Source organism: Kogia breviceps, chromosome 18, assembly GCF_026419965.1.
Source record: "Kogia breviceps isolate mKogBre1 chromosome 18, mKogBre1 haplotype 1, whole genome shotgun sequence".
Taxonomy (NCBI): Eukaryota; Metazoa; Chordata; class Mammalia; order Artiodactyla; family Physeteridae; genus Kogia; species Kogia breviceps.
In genome coordinates this window covers 31,665,651-31,682,111 of record NC_081327.1, presented here as the reverse complement: position 1 = coordinate 31,682,111, position 16,461 = coordinate 31,665,651, and the positions used below count along the sequence as shown (strand labels likewise).

At 46.4% G+C, this 16,461-nt stretch overlaps 1 pseudogene; it reads left to right on the top strand.

Annotated features, from left to right (window-relative positions):
- The first annotated feature begins 11,125 nt into the window (after window positions 1-11,125).
- On the top strand, window positions 11,126-12,268 carry LOC131744375 (nucleic acid dioxygenase ALKBH1 pseudogene; annotated as a pseudogene).
- Window positions 12,269-16,461: the final 4,193 nt, after the last annotated feature.

Sequence of the window (16,461 nt, the reverse complement as noted above, 5' to 3'; positions counted from 1 at the left end):
CGTGCCACAACTAATGAAGCCCGCGCGCCTGGAGCCCGCAATGACAAGTAGCCCCCGCTTGCAGCAACCAGAGAAAGCCTGCGCACAGCAACGAAGACCCAACGCAGCCAAAAATAAATAAATAAATTGATTTTTAAAAAGTTCTTCCTGCTTTGCTGGTGAGCGCAATTAACCTCCTACAGGCTGGTGGCCCTAACTAAATGACAGCTAATTTGGGGGTTGGCCTGGAGGCAGGATAAGGGTGTGTGGGAGCCCTGGTCAAGGAGTGGGGCTGTGATACCTGCTCTGGAACCACCACAGCCAAGGCCTCTTCTGAGGTCTGGCTCCCTCTGGGCATGGAGGTCTGGGGCCGGGGCCTGGGAGCTGCCTCTAGCCCCTGAGGCCTGGTGGGAGGCGGCCGTGGTGAGTGGGAATTCCTTTTTGCACTGACAGCTGTGTCAGGCCCTGGGTGACCCTGTCAGGTAGTCCTCCCGGCCCTGCCATGTTGGTTCTGCTGCCCTCCCCACGCACAGGTGAGGAGCCCTGAGGCTCAGAGAGGTGAGACAATAGGTGGTCAGGGCAGTAGCCCCCTGCTCAGGCTCAGTGCTGCCTTTCCCCGGTGGTGGGGCAGGTGGAGACCCTAGTGTCCACACTAGGAGGGACAGTCACACCTCTGCCTGATGCTCAGGTCATGTGGGGCCCTTGAGGCTTATCTACGCTGTCTCTGGTCCCATTTCATTGAGGGGGGACGGAGGCCCAGAGAGGGGCGGGGATTGGCTTGAAACATACAGTCAGAAGCCAGAGCCTAGGTGTCCCGCCTCAGCTCAGGAAAGACAAGTCTGAGTAGGGCTCAGCGTGCCTGCCTGGGGCCCCCAAGCCAGAGGGCTGCTGTGAATTCTCACCCTTCACTGTTATCCACCCCGCCCCCTGTGAGAAGCTACTTACCCAAGACTGTGGCTGGGTTACACCTTCCTAAGCACTGCTATTGGTGGTAGAGGCAGCTGGTTTGAGGCTGCAAGTTCTCAAGCTTCTGGGTTCCCGGCAGGCAGCTTCAACTCATCATCCAGCGCACACCCTCCCAGCTCTTTTGGGTCCTCGAGTCACCCTGGCAACTGCAACCCCCAAATCTCCCAGTACAAACCTTGGGGCTTGGTCAGAGCACCCTCACCAATGGGGAAACCAAGGCCCAGAGAGGGAACAGACCAGGCCGCAATCACACAGTGGAGGCAGAGCTGGGGCTAGAACCCTGGAGCGCCCCTTTGCAGGTTAGGGAGCCGGTGGTCTTCTGGGCAGCTTTGGTGGAGTCCCTGCCCTCTCTGGGTCTCAGTTTCTCATCTCTAAAATGAAGGGTTGGGCTTCCCTGGTGGCGTAGTGGTTGAGAGTCCACCTGCCGATGCAGGGGACACGGGTTCGTGCCCCGGTCCGGGAAGATCCCACATGCCGCCGAGCGGCTGGGCCCGTGAGCCATGGCCGCTGAGCCTGTGCGTCCGGAGCCTGTGCTCCACAATGGGAGAGGCCACAACACCGAGAGGCCCACGTACCACAAAAAAAAAAAAAAAAAAGACCAGGGACTTCCCTGGAGGTCCAGTCGTTAAGAATTCTCCTTCCTGTGCAGGGGGTGTGGGTTCAATCCCTGGTTGGGGAGCTAAGATCCCACGTGCCTTGTGGCCAAAAAACCAAAACACTAAAAAAGAAAAAAAGAAGCAATATTGTAACAAATTCGGTAAAGACTTTTAAAATGGTCCACATCAAAAAAATCTTGAAAAAAATTTAAAAAAGACTGCACTCCCAATGCAAGGGGCCTGTGTTCCATCCCTGGTCAGGGAACTAGACCCCACATGCCGCAACTAAAGACCCTGCATGCCACAACTAAAGATCCCGCATGCCACAATGACGATCCCACATGCAGCAACTAAGACCTGGCACAGCCAAATAAATAAATAAATAAATATTTTAAAAAAATAAAATAAAAAATGAACAAACACCTCTAAAACATAAGAATAGAGAAAAGTTTAAGGTAATAAAATAAAAATACTAGTTTAAAAAAACTGATATAACTATATTCATAAAAACACGAAGTAGGGCTTCCCTGGTGGTGCAGGGGTTATGAATCCACCTACTAATGCAGGGGATGTGGGTTCATAGCCCTGGTCCAGGAAGATCCCACATGCCATGGAGCAATTAAGTACATGCACCACAACTACTGAGCCTGTGCTCTAGAGCCCACGAGCCACAACTACTGAAGCCCACTCCTAGAGCCCTTTCTCCTCAACAAGAGAAGCCACTGCAATGAGAAGCCCGCACACCGCAACGAAGAGTAGCCCCTGTTTGTCACAACTAGACAAAGCCCACACAGAGCAACGAAGACCCAATGCAGCCAAAAATTAATTAATTAATTAATTAATTTTAAGAAAAAAGACAAAGTGGACGTTTAGGTAAAATGCATTACTAGAGGGAAAGATAATAATAAAACTTAATTTCACTAGGGGGATGTAACAATATTAAATTTCTATGTACCTAATAACATAAGCTCAAAATATATACAGCAAAACCTGATAGAACTACATGGAAAAATAGACAAATCAACAGCCATAATAAATTTTCAGACAGCTTTTTCAATTTGATGGGGAAGGGAGATGAAGATTTGACGAACTCAGTTAATAAATTAGACTTGAATGTACATAGAACACCGCACACAACAAATGTAAAAAACCCATTTCAAGCCCATCCAGAACATTTATAAATATAGCTCATATTCTGGGCCATAAAGCAAATCTCAATAAATGTCAAGGGATTTAAATCATTTAGATAATGTTTCTTTGATCACAATGTAATTAAGCTTGAAATCAATATAAAAGGAAATCCCCACATATTTAGAAAATTTAAAGACACACTTTTTATAACAAAGAAGAAACCACAATTTAAAACTTAAACTATTTCTAAAACTGAACAATAATGAAAATAGATATTCAAAATCGTAGGAAATTTTTCTAAAGTAATACTTATAAGGAAATATATAGCATATACTAGAAAAGAATAAAGGCTTAAAATTAGTTCGGTAAGCATCTACCTCAAGGAGTTAGAAAAAGAATAGTAAATTAAAAGTATATAGCAGAGGGCTTCCCTGGTGGCACAGTGGTTGAGAGTCCGCCTGCCGATGCAGGGGACGTGGGTTCATGCCCTGTTCCGGGAGGATCACACATGCCGCGGAGCGGTTGGTCCCATGAGCCATGGCCACTGAGCCTGCATGTCCGCGGCCTGTGCTCCCCAATGGGAGAGGCCACAACAGTGAGAGGCCCGTGTACCGAAAAAAAAAAAAAAAAAAGTATATAGCAGAAAAATAATAAAGATAAAAGCACAAGTTAGTAAAGTAGTAAGCAAACTTACAATTAAGAAAATCAACAAAAATCAAAATTGACTCGTTGGAAGACTAACAAAATTGACAAATCTCTGGCAAACTATGAAGGTAAAAGAAAAAGGCACAAATAACCTATGTCAGGTTGGAAAAGAGAAACATTATGCTATAACAGTAATCATACAAAACAGAATATTGTGTACAACTTTATGCCAATAAATCTAAAAATTAATATAATTAAATATTATAAAAGTCCTAGAAAAACATTGCTTCCTTAAGCTGCAGAAAGCATTCTAAATGGAAATTAAAATCCTGAACAGTCCTGTACGCTAAGTAACTTCTATCTGTAGTCAAAAATCTTCCCACAATGAAAACCCATCACCAGAGAGAGTCACTGGAAAATACTGCAGAAAATTCTGGAAAGAAATAATAATGCTAAATTGGCCCAAACTCTTAATGAAGACTCAAACTCATTTTATGAGGCTAACATAATCTTGACATCAAAACCCAACAAGGCATATGAGAAAGAAAAATTACAGGTTATTCTCTCTCAAGAACACAGAGGCAAAAATTCTAAACAAGATATTACAAACTATACCTAGAAACATATAAAAGGATAATGTTATGATCAACTTAGGTTTAACCAATGCAATGTAGGTTTAACGTTAGAACAAAAATTAATGTAGTTCAAACATTAATAGATCAAAGGTGAAATTTCTAATGAGCATTGTATGCAAAAGAGATGTTTGACAAAATTCAATATCCATTCATGGTTTAAAAAAAAACCTTAGTAAACTAGAAATATAAGGAAATTCCTAAATCTGATAAAGGGTATATATTTTTTTAAAAACCCTACAGCAAATATACTTTAAGGTGAAACTGTCAAAAACTTTCCCTTTGAAATTGGTAGCAAGATAAGAAAGCCTGCTGTTCCTATACCAGTTCTGTATTGTTCTGTAAGACCTAGCCTATGCAGTAAGAAAAGGAAGAGAAATAAAACAGACAAGGATTGGAAAGAAAAAAACAAATCTCATTATTCATAGATGCTATGAGTACATTTTTAAAAATTGACAAACTATTAGAATTAATAAGAGTTTAGCAAGTTTGCCGGATACAAAAAATCAATGTTAACACATCATTATGGGGAATTCCCTGGCAGTCCAGTGGTTAGGACTCTGCTTTCACTGCCAAAGGCGTGGGTTCAATCCCTAGTTGGGGGCCTAAGGTCCAGTAAGCCGCGAGGTGCAGCCAGAAAACAAACAAACAAACAAAAAGCTAGAAAAAAAACCTCTGCCCCTTCCCTGGTGGCGCAGTGGTTGAGAATCCGCCTGCCGATGCAGGGGACACGGGTTTGTGCCCCGGTCCGGGAAGATCCCACATGCCGCAGAGCGGCTGGGCCCGTGAGCCATGGCCGCTGAGCCTGCGCGTCCGGAGCCTGCGCTCCGCAACGGGAGAGGCCACAACAGTGAGAGGCCCGCATACCGCAAAAAAAAAAAAACAAAAAAACAAAAAAACCTCTGCCTTAAAAAAACAAAAAAACCCCCACATCACTATGCAATACTATATAGTAACCACAATTAGAAAATAAACTTTTTAAAAGGTCACTGTAACAGGCTCTATTCACTATATGGTGGCCCCAAATGATCCCAGCTTCCTGGCAGTCACGCCTTTATGTAATGCCCTCCCCTTGTGTGGGCCGCGCTTAGTAACTTACTTCTAATGAATAGAATACGGCAGAAGTCATGAGATGTCACTTCTGATGTTAGGTTATTAAAAGACTGTGGTTTCCATTCTTGGGTGTTCTCTCTCCCTCTCTCTCAAATCACTTCTTCCCAGAAAAGCCAGTTGCCATGACATGAGGCAGCCCTACAAGTCAAGCTGAGGTAGGAGATAGATAGGCCCCAGGCTGAGCAGCTGCAGCTGGTCTCCTGTTGACTCTTTGAGATGGGATACCAGTGGGAGTATTGGGCCCTGACTGGGTGCATTCTTGTGGATTTCCCTGCCCAACACATGCACAGAGAAGACCCTCAGTCTAGGGGAAGGACAAAAGGAGAGAGAAGAAGCCAGCTGGAATCCATCTTGGCTGAGAGATTCACACCCACACCAGGACCAAATATGGAGATGACTGGCCAGGAGAAAAAAAAAAGGAAAACTGCCCCTATATAAGCAATCTAAGCTGCCTCTACTGGGTACAACTCAATCTGACTCGCCTATGTGCTCTTTTACACATATTTTGTTTTTTCCACAAGTACTTTGCTTCTTCCACATGTACTTTGCTTTTAATAAATGCTTTTATCTTTTTCACAGTCTTGGTCTCTTCGCTGAATTCTTTCTTCAAAGAAGACAAGAACCAAGGTCCTTCTTCCAGCTTCTCATTGTGGGAATCAAAGCCTTCCGATAAGGCCACAGCCCTAGCCATCAGCTTGACTGCAACCTCATAAAAGACCTTAAGCCAGAGCCACCAGCTAGGTTCCTACTCACAAAAACTAGAGATAATAAATGTTTGAGGTTCTGATGCTGAGTTTGGGGATAATTTGTTACATGTCAATAAATAACTAATATAATCACCATCTACAACACTTCAAAATATATCGAGTACCTAGAAGTAAATCTAACCAGAAATGTACAAAATTCAAATAAAATTCTAAAACTTAATTGGGACATCAGAAATAAACTGGCGCACTCACCAATGGCCCCACACATAAGTGGCTGCCTGATTTACGACAGAGGTGGCATTTCTGAGAATTGAGGAGAGACTTGACTTTTCAATAAATGGTGCTGGGGGCTTCCCTGGTAGCGCAGTGGTTGAGAATCTGCCTGCCAATTCAGAGGACACGGGTTCGAGCCCTGGTCTGGGAAGGTCCCACATGCCGCGGAGCAACTACACCCGTGAGCCATAACTACTGAGCCTGCACGTCTGGAGCCTGTGCTCCGCAACAAGAGAGGCCACGATAGTGAGAGGCCCGCATACCGTGATGAAGAGTGGCCCCCACTCGCCGCGACTGGAGAAAGCCCTCGCACAGAGATGAAGACCCAACACAGCCAAAAATAAATAAATAAACAAATAAATAAACAAACAAAAAATAAATAAATGGTGCTCGGATGGTTGGGTATCCATATGGGAAAAAAAAATTCGATCCTACTACATAACAGTCACGAAAACCAATTGCAGGTAAATTAAAGACCTAATGGTGAAAAGCTACAAAACTTCTAAGCAATGATATAGAAATATGTCTTCCTGACTTTGAATAAGGGAAGAATTTCTTAGACACAAAAGCACCAGCCATCAGGTAAATGTTTAACCAACTAGAACATATTAAACTGAAGAATTTCTATTCATCAAAAGACTACAGGGGAGGGAATTCCCTGGCAGTCCAGTGGCTAGGACTATGCTCTCACTACCAAGGGCCCTGGTTTGATCCCTGGTCAGGGAAATAAGACCCCACAAGCCACGTGGTGAGGCCAAAAATTTTTTTAATTAAAAAAAAAAAGACTACAGGGGAAAAAAGTGAATAGAAAAATCACAGAGTGGGAAAATATAATTGCAATAGTGTAACTGACAAGGGAGTCGTATCCAGAATATGTAAATATCCCCCAGAATTCAATAAGAACAAGAGGAGAAGGGAGCCTGAGACAAGGGCTTGGGTGTCTAGAAGATGATGCCCGAGGGAGGAGTGACGGGTGGGGAGTGAGACAGGGCAGGCAGACATCCAAATACAAGGGCATTATCAAGGTCACTGCTGTAGGCAGCGGGACCTCCAGGACCTCTGAGAAGCTCCAGAGCTGTCTCCATGAAGGTCAGAAGGTGGGACGCCCGTTCATCAGCTATCACGTCCCCATTCCAGTCTTTTCCACAGTGTTGGAGGAGACCCTGGGTAGAATGTGGAAAGACTGGCTCCCTGGTGGGAGGTTTGTACCCTGCACAGTGGCCGAAATCAGAGTGACGCTGGCACCAGAGGCATACGCTGCAAACAACCCTATAGAAAATAGTCAAAAGATTTAAATAGACACTTTAAAAGGGGGGAGGGTCCAACCAGCCAATAAATATATGAAGAGATGCTCTAGCTCAGTAAATTGCCTTGGAAATGCAACTTACAGTAACGACGAGGTACCATTACACACCCAGCAGATTGCCAAAAAGTAGCAATGCTGTGTACAGCACCAGAGAGCCATGGGAACAGTCATCCAAGCAAAGTGGGACTGTAAATTTGTTCAACCACTTCAGAAGACTGGCATCTTCTAGTAAAGTTGAAGATACATATGACCTGTAGCTCAGAAATCCCATTCCCAGATATACAGCTTGGAGAAACACGTGTATAAATATGCACCTCTACGTACATATGAGAACGCTCATCGGAGCACTGGTTACTACAGCCCTAACCTGCAAACATCCCAAACGTCCATCCACAGGAGGATGGGTTCATAGCTCGTAGTGTGGTCACGTACTGGAATGGCATACAGCAATGAACTTGAATACAACTGTATCTAAACACAACGACACAGACGAATCCTACACACTTAATGGTAAGTTGAAGGAACGTGGGTTTTGTTTACATAAACTCTAAAACAGGGAAAACCAAAATTATGTTATTCAAAGATGCAGATATAGAGGGTAAAACTATCAATACCAGTGAGGAAGCGATGCCTGAAAATGTCAGGATGTTTCCATGCTCCGTGCAGGAAGGTGTGGGATGGAGAAAAGAGGCTGGAGGTTTCGGGGGGTGGGGGTTACATGGGGATTTGCTTTATAATTTTTGTTAAATTGTGTTTAGATGCTGTGTATTCTCTATAGTTCACATTTTATTAATGTTTAACAATAAAGGATTACATCGATAAAACTGAGGCACACACACGTACCACCTGTTCTCCCTTCGTGGGTTCCCCACCCCAGTTACAGACAGACCACCCACCACCCAGGACCCCAGGTATCAGCCTTGATGACCCCACCCACCACCTGGTGGCCAGTCAGGCAATTCCATCCTATGGGTCCCCCCACCCAACGCCCCACAGAGCCTCGCCCCCCCCTCCATTCCTGCTGTCAGCACAGCCGTGGGAGGGGTGACCCACCAGTGTCTCACGTCCACCCGAGCACAACCAGAGATGGCTACTCCTCCCTGGACATTTTTCCAACCTGTTTCCACCCACTGCCAGAGTGACTCTTTGGAAACACCACTTGCATGGGGAACTCACCTGGTCAAAGACCTTCGGTATCTCCCTACTGCCCAAGCTCCAAGATGGGGCCCCTTCTTACCTCTCTGGTTTCTCTCTTCCCCTCCCACTGCCCCGCTACCCCACAAGCCCACGTGTCTGCACTCTCTCTTCCTTTTACCACCCCCAACTTCCCGCTCCCGCTTCCCCTGTCTCACTCTACTCAACATGGAGGTCTCAGTTAGAAGTCCCCCCTCATAAGACACCTTCCTGCCAGGCTGGGTTACACCCCTCACCCTGCCCTAACGCCCACCTAAGGAAGCAGCCAAGCCCACAGGCTCCAGTATCTGGGGTCTAGGTCAGTTTGTGTTCCTGCGGCTCGTGTCCCTGTGGTGAAGGACTGAAGCCAGGACCTACCTGCCTGAGACCAGAGGCTCCCGTTGCTGGGGAGGAAGGTCTGGGGCGCCTCTGACAGGCAGCTTCTCAGCAAAGCATCCGCTGGGCCAGGAAGCCTGGGGAGGGGTCGGGAGCCAGCCGACTAAGAGACCCCATGGGCTTCAATACGAGGACATCAGCAGTGACTACTAGGGGCTGAAGTTGAACCAGAGGCCCTTTCCCCATTTGCCTTCCAGGAGCAACATGAGCCTCTCAGATTTTTGTTTAACTCAAAGACCTTCTCCACAAATGTCGATCCCCATGCAGAGGATGGGAGAGCCTTGGAGTCTAATGTGCTATAAAAATTAATAGTGGGGCTTCCCTGGTGGCGCAGTGGTTGAGAATCTGCCTGCCGATGCAGGGGACACGGGTTCGAGCCCTGGTCTGGGAAGATCCCACATGCCGCGGAACAACTGGGCCCGTGAGCCACAATTACTGAGCCTGCGCGTCTGGAGCCTGTGCTCCGCTACAAGAGAGGCCGCGATAGTGAGAGGCCCGCGCACCGCGATGAAGAGTGGCCCCCGCTTGCCGCAACTAGAGAAAGCCCTCGCACAGAAACGAAGACCCAACACAGCCATAAATAAATAAATTTTAAAAAAAAATTAATAGTGAAATGTGACATTTTTGCACCCCCAATTTTGTCCACACGCATCATCTTATGTTATCATTGCCTGGTACATCCCTGGTCCCACCAGATGGTGAGCCTGGAGGAGATGGGGGAGAGGGGTGGCGGAAGCAGCAAATGGGCTCCTCCCTTCATGGGGAACCTCAGGCTGAACAAGTCTAGCTCAACATGGGGTCTTTGTGCATGTGGGGTAGACAGAGGGTAGATGGACAGATGTTGGATGTTGGATGGATGGATGACTGGATAAAAGGACAGAGGAATGGATTCATGGACAAATGGAAACTAAAGGAATAATGAACGGATGGACAGACAGAAGGATGAATGGATGAGCAGATGAGTGAATGAACAAAGATAAATGGATGGGTAGATAAAAGACCAGCAGACATTCCCACAGAGGGATGGAAAAACGTATCCGTTTTCTTATTTCACAGAGGTGGGAAAGCCAAGTCAGGGCCTCAGATGCACTCTTGCTGGAAATGCCCCACCTTGCCGTTGGCAGGAATGTGGGAGTCCTTGCTGTCCTCTGCAGGTTGCCCATGGGCTCTGGGACCAGGGAAGAAGGCACAAGTGGCCAACCATGACCCCTGCTGGTCACCATAGGAATGACTACCCCAGCACCTGACTTGGCGGCCCTGGCGGTGCCCAGCCACCTGAGGAGCCCACCTTCACCCTGACCCCAGCTGCTGACCTTCTGGCCCTTAGGCTGAGGCTCCCATGTAAATGTTCTTAGACACAGCTCACATCATCAGTGGTGTGAGAGGCGCTGGACCCGCTGTTCACACCCTGAAGGGCCTGCTCCTGACCAAGCCCTGTTAGAAATCACCTAGAGGGAGCTGCTGAGGACACCCATGAACAGGTGACTAATAATAGCCCACCTTGAAGCACTGCTCATCACTCTGGGCGGTGGGCCAGGCCACTCACACCTTTCTCTCCCTGATCCCTCACAGCAGCCCTGGAAATAGCAACTAGGACGGCCCCCATTTTAGAGGTGAGAAAACTAAGTCTCAGAGAGGCCTCAAGAGGATTGCCACGCTCTGTGGTGAGTGAGTGGCAGACCCAGGATTCGAACCCAGACTGTCTCTGATTCCCTCCCATGCTGGCTCCCTGCCTCGCTGCCAAACCCTGCTAGGACAATAATCATGGCTGACTTCCTGAGCATCCGAGGTGGGTTCCCAAGGGCACACACACACACACAACCCCTGCCACTAGAGGACTCATCATCCAGTGGGGTTGCTCCCGTCCCTCCACTGTTCTGATAAGGAAGCAGAGGCTGATTTGAATCCCAGCTCTGGCACCGAGTAGCTGTGTGACCTTGGGCAAGTCACTTAACCTTTCTGTGCTTCAGTTGCCTCATGGGTGTAACGAGCATAATAATCAAACTTACCTCACAGAGTTGTTGTGAAAATTAAGTGAGCTAATATATGTAGGGAGCATTGGGTACATAGTAAGTGTTCCCTCTTACCCTTATTAGGGAGAAAATGGGGCTCAGAGAAGGAAAAGCCTGAAAACTCACAGGTGTAGCAATTCCACACTTACTTTCATTGTTTTTCAACAGCAGGATGGAGACGAGGCCAAGCAGCGAGATGGGGAAGGTGGCAGTGGCCGTGGGCACTGTGGCGATGCTGGCAGCGGAGCCCGTGGAGTTCGCCTTTCCGAAGCTTTTCCACTTCTGCCGGCAGAGCCGCCCCGGCACCGCAGACCTGGGAGGCGTCACTGACTTCTTGGCGGCCCAAGGCACGGGGCCTGGTGCCCCCAGGGTAGTCAAATCTCAGCTAAATGTGTCCCCAGCCAGTGACCACGATGCATACAGAGCAGGACTTCGGCTGGCCAGCGAGTGGCGAGCCTACAGACTGCAAGGCTATCCCGATTTATTTTTATCCCAAACCCTTGCTCTCAGGTGAAGCAGTGCCTTAAGTTATATTCCCGGAAACCCAATCTATGTAACCTGGACAAACATGTGACTAAGAAGAGACCCAAGATTTGTGGGAACAGAGCAAAGAGCTTCTAAGGTATAAAGAAGTGAATAAATGGAGACCCTGAAGTTTATGAGAGAAACGGCACTGGGTGACCCTAGGCTACCATTGTAACTGGGACAGTAAGAAATACTCTGCAGTCACTACCCACCTTCCCCTGCGGACCTGACTTTCCTCTCAGAGTAAGTGGACACTGCCTGTGGATTTCAGGGTCTCCGAGCTGAAGCGGGTATCCTGGATTACTACCGATTAGACTCCACGCCGGGAATCCATGTAGATAAATCTGAACTAGAGCACTCCAAACCCCTGCTGTCGTTCAGCTTTGGACAGTCTGCCATCTTTCTCCTGGGTGGCCTCAAAAGAGATGAAGCCCCCATCCCCGTGTTTATGCACAGAGGTGACATCATGGTAATGTCAGGTCTCAGCTGCCTGTTGAAATATGCAGTCCCGAGGGTCCTTCCCAGTCCAGAAGGGGAGAGCCTGCCTTGCTGCCTAGAGACGCCTCTCCCAGCTGACCTCCCCAGAGGCTCAGTGGTGGAGCCCTGTTCTGTGGCAGGCTGGCAGGTGTGTGCCAGCTACTTGAAAGCTGCTCGTGCTGACACGACCGTCTGTCGGCCAGGTGCTAGCCATAGGTCGAGACTGCCCTTTGGAACCCATGGAGGAGAATAAAAGAGACGTCCCCACAGAAGTGTCCTGCCATCTGGATGATGAGAATAGCCAAAAAAATGAACTAGGTTAAACCCTGACTGCTGAGACTTAAGAGAGCCCATTCTTTGACTCAGGCAGGTCTCACAGTAAATGACCATGCTGTTTTGTATTGCCATAGACTTCAGCACCAAGACAAGCCAAAAACAGACCGGGAAAAATTCATCATGGATCACACTGTTGCCTTGGAACGCATCCTGAAGAGAAAACTGATTAACTACTTTATTCAGAGAGGTGTTTGACATGGTCCAGTCCTGGTTAGGTTTTCGCACTAACATATGTGAGAAGTCCAAGGAAGTATGAGCTCCCACCACAGCCTTCTCAGCCTTGCCACTACCTCTGAGAGACGCAGAAGTGAGTTTCCATGTGTATGGAGTCTTCTTTTTTTTTTTTTGGCTGCACTGAGAGCAGCTTGTGGGATCTTATTTCCCCTACCAGGGATTGAACCAGGGCCTTTGGCAGTGAAAACTTGGGGTACTGACCACTGGACCGCCAGGGAATTCCCTCCACGTCTATGGAGTCTTTAAATACCTCAGGGGACTCCCCTGGCGGTTCAGTGCTTAGGACTCCATGCTTCCACTGCAGGGTCATGGGTTCAATCCCTGGTCGGGGAACTAGGATCCTGCAAGCCACGCGGCACAGCCAAAAATAAAATAAATACCTGAGGTTTTATTGATGGGAAACATAATACCCCTCCCACCACCCCATCTAGTGATTTGTGGTAAAATTGTGGGTCCATGAACCAACAATTAGTCTTGTCTTCTTAATTCTTCCAATCAACATCAAATTCTTTGATCTTCTCCGGCCTTCACAGAAGAATCTTATACATATTAAGACAATGGAACTGGAAATCACATCCCCTGGAATATAAAGTAATCACAGTTCTCTCTCTTGACTAAAAGGTAAATATATATAAACTCAAGGAAAGGGGAACAGTAGTTACTCCAGATGTCTTTTTGGTCTCTAAACTCTTCCAGTTGGCTTTTAAATGCAATTTTAATTGTTGGACTAAAAATGTCCCAAGGGTATTCTATAACTGTTTAATGCACGAATAAACTTAATTTCAAATTAAAAAAAAAAACAACAACAAACAGGTTGGAATCACATCACTCTTCTCAGAAACCAGCTCCCCTTTGCCCTCCAATAAAATCCAAATTCTGGAGCCTCCACTACCCTTCCCCCTCCTCCCCTCTCCCTCCCCAGAGGTGTCTTGAACTTTGTGGCTGTCACTCATTCACTCTGTCTGTATAGCTTAGTAGAGTATACATGCTTAGATATCATTTGCTTGTGCTGGGTTTAAAACTAAAGAGTATCAAACCATGTATACTCTCTGGGATTTGAGTTTTTCAACTCAGCACCAGGTGTCTTAGATTCACGATGTTGTTGCAGCGTTTCTGCGATTGCCAGCAGTGCTGTTATGAACACTTTCAGGTGTGTATCTAGATACACCTGCAGGGGTTGCTCTCAGAATCCTGGGAGTGGAATGGCTGGGACACAGGTGTGCCACTGTTATCTTTACAGAGAAATGCCAAACTGTTTTCCCACGATGCTTGAATCACTTTACAGTCCTGCCAGCAATTTAGAGAGTTCCTGCTGATCCATTTCCTAGTCAACATTTAACAGTGTCAGATGTCCCAATTTTTACGAACCAACTGGGCAGAAAATAACATCTCATTGTGGTCTTCATTTCTGTGTCTCTGATCGCTAGTGAACTTAAGATCCTGCCATGTTTTCTGGCCATTTCATCTTTTGTGAAATGCCAGTTCATGGTTTTTGCTCATTTTTCTCTTAAGTTCTTTATCTTTTCTTACTGATCCATAGGGGATCTTGATACCAACTCTGTGCTTACATCTTTTCCCAGATATGGCTCGTCTTTTTACTCCTTTTCAGGTGTCTTTTGGGGAACGGAAATTATTTTTAATTTTTAAAAAATTTTATTGGAGTATACTTGATTTAAAGTGCTGTGTTCATTTCTGATGTACAGGAAAGTGAATCAGTTATACATATACATGTATCCACTCTTTTTTAGTTTTTTTTTTTCCCATATAGGTCATTACAGAGTATTAAGAAGAGTTTGCTGTGCTATACAGTCGGTCCTTATTAGTTACCTATTTTATATATAGTAGTGTGCATATGTCAATCCCAATCTCCCAATTTATCCCTCTCCCCCTTTCCCCCTTGGTAACCATATGTTTGTTTTCTACATCTGTGACTCTATCTCAAACAGAAATTATTTTTAATATGGTCAGTTGCATATTTTCATCATGGTTAACACCTTTTTGGTGTTTACCTTAAGAGTTGTTTCCCCAGCCTGAAGTCAGAAAGATATTAACCTATATTTTCTTCAAACAGTATTAAAGTTGCACTTGTGACATGTAAGTCCTTAATCCATCTAGAGCTGATTCTTTCTTTTTTTTCTTTTTTGGCTGCCCCACGCGGCATATGGGATCTTAGCTCCCCAACTAGGAATCAAACCCGTGCCCCCTGCAGTGGGAGCATAGAGTCTTAGCCCCTGCACTGCCAGGGGGAGTCCCTAGAGCTGATTCTTGAGTACTCTGTAAAGCAGAGATTCAAGTGGACTTTTTCCCCACACGTATAACCAATTTTACCTGCTCTACTAAATCACATGGTTCCTCCCTCTCTGGTCTGCCAGCTTCCACTGTCATAAATGAGTCCCACTCACGCCTCCTCTGTTTCCAGGCTCTCTTTTCCATTCCTTTGGTCAATTTGTTTATCCCAGTGATAAATTTCCAAATATGTAGGGATATTTTAAATTATATTTTTGTTATTATTAACTCCACTGCACTGAGGTCAAAGAATGTGCTCTAATAGCAATTCTTTGAAATTTTTTTTGAGGTTGCTTTCTAATCTAGTATACTATCAATTTTTGAAAATAGTCCATAAGCGCTTAAGGAGAATCTGATCATGGGAGACAAAATTCAATTAATGTCCATTATATCAAGTCTGTTGCTTATGTTGTTCAAATCTTCCATATCTTGGCTAATTTGTTCAGCTTTGCCATCAATAATTAAGAGACGCATTTGAAATAGCCCATGCTGCTGGTGGATTTGTCTCCCTAGTCTATCAATTTTTAAAAGATTTGTCAAAGTAAATTTGCAGATGATAATTCACTTTTGAAATGATACGGACATTCGTAAGAGAGAGAAATAACTATTGTCATGGGGGAAGGACAAAGGCTATGGAGGAGAGAGAAGGCCCCATCCTAGATTTTACAGGTCAGGGGCAGCTTCCTGGTCCAGACACAGGGAGATCAGGAGAGGCTGCAAAGCTGAGATCATAAGGGTGTGTTGCCATCTTTCTGCAAATGAAAGACCTGAGGGACAGCGTTCCAGGCAGCTTGTGCCAAGGCCTGGAGGTGAGAAAGGACCTGTTCAGGAAACTTGAAGTATTAATAGTTCAGGGTGGCAGAAGCAAGGAGGATGAGGAAGGAATGGTGGGAGATGGATGGGAGAAGTGAGCACAGGTCAGACCCCCTGGGTCTTTGAGCTCCAGAGGGGAGTCTGACTACAAGGAGGGTTTCAGCAGAGAGGGTCATGGTCAGGTTACAGGATGAAAAAATTCCCTCTGGCTTCTGAGTCAAGCTCAGACTGGGAGTGGGGAGGCAGGGAGGCCTGTGAAGAGGCTCTGTGGTGGATGGAGGCTGGTCTGCACCATGGTTGATGGGAGGGCCCTTGAGCATCCTGGTGGCAACCTTGGCTGGCAATAAGAGCCCTGGAGGAGGAGCCTCGAGTTGAGTGCAGGGCTCATTCAGTGGGCAGAAGGGTCCCCAGTCAGCACAGGGTGGATCGACTTGGAAGGGTAAAGAGTGCACATCCCAGACTCCAGAGCCAATGCTCCTTTCTAAGAGTGTTGCCAGACTTAGCAAAAGAAATAAAGAAAAGAAAAAAATAAGTAGACAGAGATCTACAGGATAAAATTTGAATTTCAGATAAACAGTGAACATTTTTTTGTATCTGTCCCTCCAATTGGGCATCCTGTGTTTTAGCAGGCAACCCTCATTCAACCCTCCTCCCCCCATACGCACACTACATCTTTCTGAAAAAAATAAAACAGCAACAAAGCAACACAGAAGCTGCTAGCCTGTGGTCTTTCTGGCTTCAACTTGTCATCTTTCACCACAGGCCTCCTCGGAGACTCTGGCCCTGAGCAGTGAGCCCTAGGTGCCTCCCGCTCCATCTTCCCTCTAAGTCTGGAAGCCCCTGACAGCTGGGCCCGGTGCC